The sequence below is a fragment of the Eublepharis macularius genome, chromosome 7 (genome assembly GCF_028583425.1).
Source record: "Eublepharis macularius isolate TG4126 chromosome 7, MPM_Emac_v1.0, whole genome shotgun sequence".
NCBI lineage: Eukaryota > Metazoa > Chordata > Lepidosauria > Squamata > Eublepharidae > Eublepharis > Eublepharis macularius.
In genome coordinates this window covers 98,732,787-98,743,382 of record NC_072796.1, presented here as the reverse complement: position 1 = coordinate 98,743,382, position 10,596 = coordinate 98,732,787, and positions in this window count along the sequence as shown.

The following is a 10,596-nucleotide window of genomic DNA, read 5'->3' as shown; positions in this document are numbered from 1 at the left end:
AAGAAACTGCATGTAGTTAATCATATACAAAGAAGCTACAAATTTCACTGTGAACACCATCAATGGTAGAACTTACCAAGTTCAAAGGCAGCAATCAGAAGTGAGCCAATCACTTGGTCAGTTAGTTCATATTGAACAACTGTGAATGCCTGCTGAACCAGTTTGCATCAGGTTTACCCAAAACTGCACATGCACAAAGATTCAGTTGATTCAAACTGATCAGAAGCCATTAGCATCACTAAGGACTATGGTTGCAGTATGGGCGGGAGGCGAGAGACCTGGCATTCACCTTTGTTTCTGTCTTCTGTCATCGTGCCCACTCCTGGGACTGCACGATGATATCACTTCCACACTTCACAGTAGGCCAATTTTGGCCCATTTGGGGGCTGAATCAGGGCTGTTTGGGGCCTAAATTGGCCCGCTTTGAAGTGCAGGAGCTCTCAGGGGCCCTCCTAGCAGCCCAGGTGCACTGCTGGGGAAGCACAACCGTCCATGGAGTGCTACTGCACTTTGCAGTGGGCTGACTTCAGCCCCGAAGGGGCCTAATTCAGCCTGCTGCCAAGCAAGGGAGTGCTGCTGAGAGGGCCCTGGAGAATTCCTGTGCTTCACGGTGGGCCAATTTTGACCCATTTGGGGTCGAAATCAGCTCACTGCAGAGTATGGGAGCATGCCCTGGGAGGCGCATTCCCCTGCTTTCTCCCCCGCCAGCCAAGTAAGCGGGGGCAGGGGGTGGAGGATGAGAACGAGGGATCCCCTGCCCCCATCAGGGGACTGACAACCCTACTAAGGACTACTCTGATGAACACCGAAGGGTAGGATTTTTACTGAAACACAGCATTTATTAATGACTAATTTATCCACTTTGTGAGTGATCTAATTGCCCATTTAAACAATTGCCTGCTGAGTAAAACAGTTACGTAGCAAGGATGACAAGATAGTAGACCTCAACTGGGCTGTGTGAGAATGCTCATGTGCAGAAATTGCTCAATACTGCATGATTAGTAGAATACAGTAAAACAACTTGTTGAACGCCCATGAACAGATGGAAGAACTATTGAAGTGATCATCAAAAAATCATGTCTCTGTTCACATCTAGCTAACAGAACACATGTCAAACCAGTGACTGTTTGTGTATCCCTAATTTTATATCTAGATCTAGATAAAACTGGAAGAAAATTAAATAACCAAATTGACAAGCCAGTAGAAGTCTAGTATTTCCGCTGACACACTTACTCATGGAAGGAAAATGATAGAAAAACTAAAAAAGCTTCATGAAGCCCAAAACAACAAAAATTTACTGGGTTTTGTCATGCTGTTTTTGCTGAGCCCGTAGGCAAGGAAGTAGCTTCGACAGATATTATAATGAAGCACTGTTTTGATCATTAATGGCATTGCTGCTAATAAAGAACAATTATATTGTTTCCTTCAAGAAGACACCTTCATTATTGTCAACATAAATAAAATAAACTACACCTAGCTAAAAGGAGATATATCTTTATTCCCATTTTCAAGAGTCTGGCGGCAATCTTTTGAAAGGTTTAATGGGATGGGGAAATATGGGTAACTCCTGCAGTCTCCCCCCACCACCCCATGTCCCATTTAATATAATAATAATGCATTCTTCTTGTACACACATTGCTATGAATTTGTAAGAAGTAGGTACACACATAAAAGGTGGGTCACTTCAGTAGTTGTTACTATTAGTTTATTTATTTACACCCCATTACACCCCATTCTTCAAAGGCATAATGGGCTAAATCAGGCAAGTTCTTGGTCACAAAGGAAGTGCATAGAAACTCCATGTGTCACCACTCTAAAACCCCTGACAACAAATGACAGAGATGTGTATGGAACAGTGAGGGACAGGCCTTGCCTCCTTGCCCCTTCGCTGCTGCCACCCACCTTAGGTGAGGGGGATGCTCCTGCGTGATGTCACTTGTGACGTTATTGCACAGGGCTGGAGTGTGCATGTGCTTAGCGCACGCGCACAGGGCAAGGGACACAAGTAGGTATCTTGCCTCAGGTGCCAGAAACCCTGGCACTGGCCCTGGTGAGTGGGAATTACAGACTATGGCAAAAGGGAAATATGCATTTTCTCTTATACAGATAGCTGTTCAATGCATTCAGATGCAAGATATTTCTATAGTTAGAGTATAAAGTGAAGGAGAACCCCGCATATGAAATCAGAGGGCTTCTGTGCTCACTTGGATATCCGAATTGCTTTCACTTCTATGTTTTTATTAAATTCAGTTTTCTTCCCTACTGTTGTGCAGCTACACAGGAGGGCAGGAGGACTGCCTGACCCACACCTCTAGAGGATACTTTGGCTTTGATTATTTTCCCTGAACCTGAGCTTAACTGTTGTTAAGTATTCATCCATATTATATACTCACCGCAGGTTGTACAATAGCAGCTGGGAAAACAGTGGCTGATAGGGCTCTGGGATAGGGAGATTAGTGGCTATTAGTACAATCTTCCACAGGATCCCGTATGCCTTTCAAGGAGTTTTATTCCAAGTCTTGATAGTTACAATTTTTCTGGTGTGTGCTTCTAGTAGTTTATAATGGCCTAAGAAGTTATGGGGACCTAGTAGACAAAGAGGGTATGGCTTTGTAGGTCAAACATACCTTCCTACCTGCACTTTGCTTCCCAGTCAAATTAAAGGGTTTAAATCTTTTCTGGTCTGTAATAGCAAGTACTTCATTACAGGAAACAACCACTTGTGGAGCAATCAGGGCCTGAAAGTGAAAAGTGTCCCAGACAGCAGCTCCTAACTAAACTAAATCAGGGAGAAATGATCACAGCTTCAACAGAAAAAGAGAGACGCTGTGGTTAAGGAATCTTTCAGCTTAATAAAATTTAAATTTTATAGGATTAATGACAATGTTTGTACTTGATGTAACAAAGGAAGAATTCTGTGTTCTGGGATCATTCTTTTTTGAACAAAAGTTCATAGCAAACTGTGAAACAGATATAAAATTTGGAATGCAAAGACAGCTTGCCATCTGGTTTAATCTCTATCTGTATAGAAAAGATGTCTGTGACAAAATGAACCTTAATATACTTGGCTACAGGGATCCCAGGTCCCCAGTGGGGGTAAGGGATCCCTCACTCTCACTCTCCACTCCCCGCCACCCAGGGTTTTTTTTCTGGGAAAAGAGGTGGCGGAACTCTCAAGACGGAAAAGAGGAAGAACACATGAGTTTCTTTGAAATAACATTATTTTCAAGCACTATTGTCAAGTATTTTCAAGATGTGCTGGAACTCCGTTCCACCACGTTCCCCCTGAAAAAAAGCCCTGCCGCCACCACTCACCTGGATAGCGGGGAGAGGTGGGGAAACAGGCCGCCCAGTCACACTCCTAGGGTGGCACAATGACATCACTTCCCAGGACCCAAATTGGCCCACTGCAAAGTGCAGGAGTGCTCCCAGGCCTTGCACGATGACATCACTTCCCAGAAGTGACGTCGCTGCAAAAAGTGAGTGCCAGGTCCCCCCACCCCCCACCAAGAGAATAAAGGTACCTGGCACCCCTACTTGGCTATGAGTGTTTGGCAAGTAATTTTTTTTACCAATTTTGGCCTCTGAATTATTATAACTTTTATTTTAATCTTAACTGGCTAATTGCCTATCATCTTTTTGGGTATATAGTTTTATTCATATCGGGCAACTTTAAGGTCTTAGTTTTTTTATCTTATTTTTTTATTGATGCTGAAGAAGAAATGGGATAGATTTTTTTTACATAAATATATAAATGCCAACAAGATCAAGGGTCCCAATTATTCAACCCAGGATCCAAGTATCTAACCCTCTGCTGCCTTCTTGCAGATTAGGAGAGCACGGGACTAGGACACAGATAATTTTGAGAGAGGTTATTGTGCATAAAAATCATGGACTTAAGTTCCCATATAGGTGTTGAAAACCATGTTCTGTTTAAAATCTCGCACTAGTGCATGTTTGAGACTAGATGCATGTGACTTGTAATCATTTGGTATGGTTACACTGGCCTTATAAAAGTTAGGTGAAACATAAATGCGATGCACAGATAGAACTACATCCTTTCTTTGCTAACCAGAAAGCTGAGTTTGCAGTATTTCAAGAACCAGGAAATAAAAGCACCTGGTTATAATTTACCACAATTTTGTTTGGCAAGGTGAAAGTGCTAGTCTTGTGATCTTTTATTGCTCTTGAATTCTCTCATTAACTCTTGCAAACTTCTTTTTATTGCATTTCTTATAATCTGCACCAATATCTGCTGTAGACCATAACAGCAATTTTATTGTGCATGGGAATAGATCTCACAGTTTTCTTTGAACAATGTCATAAGCTGGAAAAACATCCAAATCAATATTGTAGAGAATTTATTGTTCAATTTGATTTATTTATTGCATGATTTTGCTACCTTTATATGGACAGTAAATTGCACTCTGAAGGGGTAATATTCCCTCTCTGTTCTGTAATTGCTTTGATTTATTGATCACAATCTCTCATCTCTTTAGTGTCATTTAGTACCATTTACTTTAGTATCATTTAGCACCATACAGTTGCAAAACATGCCTAACCACATCATTGATTTATCCAAATAAGATGCTCAAGTTATGGTATACAAGTAAGATTACAAATGTAAAGGAGTAAGTTCTGTTGAACTCAGTAGGCTCACATCTGACAAATGCTTAGGATTGTGCTATAGGACCACCGAATATCTAGCAAAGTATATGACTGGCCATTTTGAATAAATACCTGCTTAACTTACCTGATCATCTAGTATATAAGTCCACAGTACTTTTGATTTTTCATCTACCTTCCTACTGTATCTTCTCTCCTTAGGCTGCCCATGAGGTTCTAGATGCACATATTTTCTCATTTTCTCCTTCAATTGATGACTCTGCTTCCACTCCAACTATAATAATGAGAGATGTGCAGACATGGGTGTATTGACCAACAATATGATTGAGTCCCTAAGAAACTAGATCCGGTAGCTCAGGATTGATGGTCTGGGCTCATTATTCAACCAAATAAAAGAAAAGATGCCTGCCGAGCATAGAGTGCACAAGTCATGGCTATTTATTAAACAGATGAAAGTAACAGCACCTTTTTATTTATAAAACTAGCAACTCATTCTGTAAAACTATTCAATAACGGACCACCCGGTATTGGTGCCTAGATCAATTTCTTGATGTTAATATATTACAGTTCTTCTATTTAGAGAGAGCAACTTTGTTTTTATTTGCTTATATATGGCATTAAGGGTATGCATTAGAATATTTCAGATCTGAAACAATTTCCAATATTTCCTGTTTTGTTTCAAATTAGAAATACCTGAAACAAAGCAAGGTATTCCAGGGGATTTCCCTGGAATGTGGGATTTCCAAAATTCATCTCGCAAATATTGTTTTGACTTCAGCTGATTACAGTGGGTAGCAAACCCAGTGTCCAGAGGCCAGGTATAACACCACTGTTTTCAATACCTGGTAGACCTGGTGCTCCAGATGTACCGTCATTGATTCCAGTGGGCAATAGACCTGGTGTCCAGAAGCCCAATTTATTCGCATTGATTCCAATAGTTGGTATACCTGATGTCTGGAGAGAAAACTTCAATACCTGATATTCCCAAAATGATATTCTCAAACCCAAACCCAATACTTCCCAAATCTCATACATTATGCCTTTTCTGAAATTATGAAATGACATCAAAATTATTTTTTTTAAGTAGGCTACCCTTTACAGCATGAATAAATGCAGTTTTAACAATCTGAGCAGACAATTTTATTGTCTTGTGGGCTAAAGCATGCTCACAGACACTGCATCAAAGTCATGAAATGGGCTATAATGCAACAAAGGGCCCTTTTTGCACTTATGGTTTAAACCGCCATTTATGAACATTCACCGCTATCGCAAGAGCTTTGTCATGGCACCCCCATGTTTCACACTGTCTAAGGCAGTTTCGATTTGGCATCTTATTTTTCATTTTAGATGGGCTTTGAAGCCTCGGTGCAGTTTTGGGCATTCGAGGCTTTGCAATTCACATGACATTTTTTTTTTAACTTTGAGCAAGCGTAGTAACATTGCAATGTTGGAACCCATCCCCCCTCCCTGTTAATTACAACAACAACAACATTCGATATATATATATATATACTGCCCTTCAGGACAACTTGACACCCACTCAGAGCAGTTTACAAAGTATATTATTATTATTCCCACAACAAAATGCCCTGTGAGGTGGGTGGGGCTGAGAGAGCTCCTAGAAGCTGTGACTAACCCAAAGTCCCAGCTGGCTATAAGTGGAGGAGTGGGGAATCAAACCTGCTTCTCCAGAGTAGAGTCCCATGCTCTTAACCACTACACTAAACTAGCTCTCTTTGCTGATTGGGCTGTCCGTGCCCACTGGAGAGGCAATTGGTGGCAGCGTTCTGGGAGAAAACATGTACTTTTCGTGCTTGTTCCACTCTCATTTTTTAAAAGCCAAGCCAGGAAAGGGCTAAAATGCTGCTGTTTCATCTCCTCCTGGCAGCTTCCCTGCTGCTTTGTTTTGCAAGGTTTGTGGGGGGGGGGTTGGCATTAACATAAGACATGGGGAAGGAGGGGAAAGCAGCCATTTAACCCTTTTCTGGCTTTTAAAGCCAGGAGAAATGAGCAGTAACATTACAACACAGCATACCCTTGAGGGAGGAAGGGCAAAGCAGCCATTTAACAGTTTCCTGGCTTTTAAAGCCAGCAGGAAATAAGCAGCAATGTTAGGAATAGTTCCTGGCTTTGAAAGAAAAAAAAAGTGTTTCCATATCTGGGAGGAAGGAAGCCAATGGAGAAGCAGCCTTATGACCTTACCTCACTTTACTGATAAAAATAGCAGAAAAGGAGTTCAGAGAGCTGAGGAGGGTGAGAGTGGTTAATTCTGCACAGACCAATCAGCTCCTTGGGAAAAGGAAACAGAGGAGAAGAGAAGCAGAAGGGGAGTATAGTTTGCACTGACACTAATTGGGCCAGACATGACTTGGCAGTGGCTTCACGAGAGATGTTGGTGTTATCAGACTTAAAGATGTCAAAGTGAATTCTATCTGAGTTTGGCACTCTTTCACAAGTTAGGTGCTCCAAGTTTAACACCTGCACAGCATGCCTTCCTCTTTTCTGCAGACCTCAGGGTACTCCACTGAGTCAAAACCCTTTTAAGATACTGGGTAGGAGTTATAGTTATGCCCCAGCTATAACCCTGTTCCTGGTGCTGAAGGGGAGACTCCTTTCTACTCACTTCCTTGGCCCAGTATAATTCCTAGATCTCTTGTCTACATGAACAGGAAAAAAAACATGAACATGATGTTCATTGTTTGTTGCCATCCATGAACAGGGACTCACGAATAACCATGAACATGGCGCTGTTCATGAACAACTTTGTGGTTGGCTGTTCGTGGGGGCCAGCAGGCTCTCCTCCAGCGATCATCCAAGTCAAGACCCCTACCGCACCACTCCCAGAAACCTTACCTGAGCAGGCACCAGGAAAGGTACCAATAATAAATAATAGCTTGGCCCAGAGCCTGGCAGCAGCCCTGGAACTTGAAGGGGTAGATTCCTATCCCACCACACTCAAAGAAAATTCAAGCTCCAATGCACTCTCTCTATCAAAATGCCAACAGCAACTGTCTCTCCACTGTCTGCAAAGTCAGAGCTGGGAGCCCCCTCCCCCCTACTCTTTGCTCCCTTGTTGTAACAAATTTGGAGCTCCACACTTGAAAGGAAGACCTGCCTGTCAAGCTAAATTGGGCTTAAATTGGGGTTTCCAGGGCAACAGCAGGAGTTCAAACAGAGTTCAGACAATCCATGCCTAAGTTGCCAAGGGAATTGATTGCAGGTGCCAGACTGTCTGGCTTGACGAACAGCAATGAACAAGGCTTGCAACGACCACCTGTTCGTTTAGAATGGGGCCTCATGAACAGCTTGTTTGCGAACAGCAGATTGGGCTGTTCGTGGCATTTTTTTTGTTTGTATTGCTCTTCGTGCCCATCTCTACTTGTGTCTACACAGAAGTTAGTGCTGTCTGTTCCACTTGAAAGGAAGACCTGCCTGTCAAGCTAAATTGGGCTTAGATTGGGGTTTCCAGGGCAACAGCAGGAGTTCAGACAGAGTTCAGACAATCCATGCCTAAATTGCCAAGGGAATTGATTGCAGGTGCCAGGCTGTCTGGCTTGACAAACAGCAATGAACGAGGCTTGCAACGACCACCTGTTCGTTTAGAATGGGGCCTCATGAACAGCTTGTTTGCGAACAGCAGATTGGGCTGTTCGTGGCATTTTTTTTGTTTGTATTGCTCTTCGTGCCCATCTCTACTTGTGTCTACACAGAAGTTAGTGCTGTCTGTTCCACTGTAGTCCGAGGACTAAAAGTGTTTCATAAGCGTTATGATTTCTCTTGTAAGGGTACACCTTCCCTTCCTCACACCAAGGACTCTCTGGCTGACCCTCTCTAGTCAAGTCAAAAAGAGTCCAGCAGCACCTTTAAGACTAACCAACTTTACTGTAGCAGAAGCTTTCGACAATCACAGTTCTCTTCATCAGATGTGTGGAGGTTAAGAAGAAACTGGTCAGATATATAGGTGGAGAGGGGAGGGGGAGTGGTTTCTTTTGCTCAGAGGGCATATATCACGTTGAAGGATGATATTTTCCAACATGATATATGCCCTCATGTGCCAACAATGTCTATCTGCTCTGTACATTGGACAAACGAGCCAACCTCTGCGCAAAAGAATAAATGGGCACAAATCTGACATTAAAAATGGCAACATCCATAAACCAGTGGGAAAACACTTCAATCTACCAGGACATTCCATCAAGGACTTAAAGGTCACTGGAGTTCAACAGAAACCTTTCAAAAACAGAATCCAATGGGAAGCTGCTGAATTGGAATTCATATGTAAATTTGATTCAGTCAGGCTTGGACTGAATAGAGGCTATGAATGGTTATCTCATTATCAGAAGCCAACTGATCCCATTATCAGAAGCCAGATTGTATTTGATTACAACAAAACTGTTTGATTTAAAGACAAAAAAAAAGAAATATCAAACAATCCATAGACTGCTGGAAGTAGATATTTATTTCAAGTGGGTATTATATGGTTATTGTATCCTTGTCAGGATTCACCAATGTGGCTTCATTTACAAGGCAAATAAGCATGCTCAGAAGTACACTGCTAGATCACCCTGCAAAAGTCAAGGTCAAGCCAACATATTCTGCTCACCTTAAATTTACGTGTTGAAACTGGAAATTTCTGAGTACTGTATAGATCATAAGACGAGAGCTATATTTTGTGGTTGTATAAGGCTGAGGTATATTGGTAAACTTTCATCAATCTTATTCAAAGTTCTGCTTTAAAAGAAGAAGTTACCAGCAATGTTATTAACAGAATACATTTTTGCTCATAAAGACAGACCACAGTTTCATATTACTTTACAAGTGGCTCAACTGAATTATGGATCCTTTCAATGAACTTTTTTGTTTTCTGTGCTGTTATCAAAGAAATTCATGCTATCTGTGACCCCTGAGTCACAGCTTATGTTCACAGATGTGTGTCTTGCAATGATGTATATATCTGCAAACTACGAGCCCAGGTTATTGCTTGCTTTTATATGATCTCTGACTTCCTAACTCTGACTATTCACAGCTATCAATCCAACTGTTTGATAGTTTCAGGTAGTCTTATGACCTGTGGGATCTGACATTTACTATACAATAGTAAAGACTGGTAAATTTTACTGTGCAGCCAATGATCTGAGCTGCAACCCTCTTTTCTAACAGAGTCACTTCTAAAAACATAGTCTGGAATGAGCAAGATTCCATTCTACACGATTCATTCCACGAGAGAGATAAGAGGTTAAAGTGAAGATCAGAAGTTGGAATGTTCACTCTGTGCACAGAGGCAGAAGAGTAGTTGGAGATGAGCCAAGATTTATAGGAAAAACTCAAAATAGAGACAGCTGTGGATTAAGGAACAAGGGACAGTGCCAGAAGAAGGAGGAACAGGCAAGAATGCATGAAGGAAAAGATCAGGCAGGTCTGGAATCGGATACAAACAAGAGTGGAGGAAATATGATGCTAGCTGGCTTCTAAGATCCAAGCAAAGTAACAAGGCACAAAACTGCAAGCTGCTTTGGAATTATTTATACTGAACAGGGATCAACAGTGGTCAATTTTATGCCTTCAGGGGGTGGAGCATAAGAAACAGCAGCATGAAGATGAATTGGTGTACCTTGAAAATGAGGTTTTGAACCAGAAAATGAGGTTTGGTTCAAAACTGGTCATTTCTGGCTCTAATACTGCTTTTGAATTAACTTATGGCCGTGCAACACCTCAGGCTATGAAACTGCATTGGCATGAGTAGTCAATGAGTAGTCACTGTGTTCCATCCTAAAAGTACATTTGCCAGAACAGCTGTTCATATGATGTTCATCGTTCCCTCACACTTCTAGTTGGGATTTTCCATTTTCAGTAAAGAAAATAGGTCAAGTTATTATGAGTACATACTACTGTTTAAAATAGTCAACATTCAAGTCAAACTTAACTATATTACTCTGTATTTTTAAAGAAATCCACTGAAAAAGATTCTAC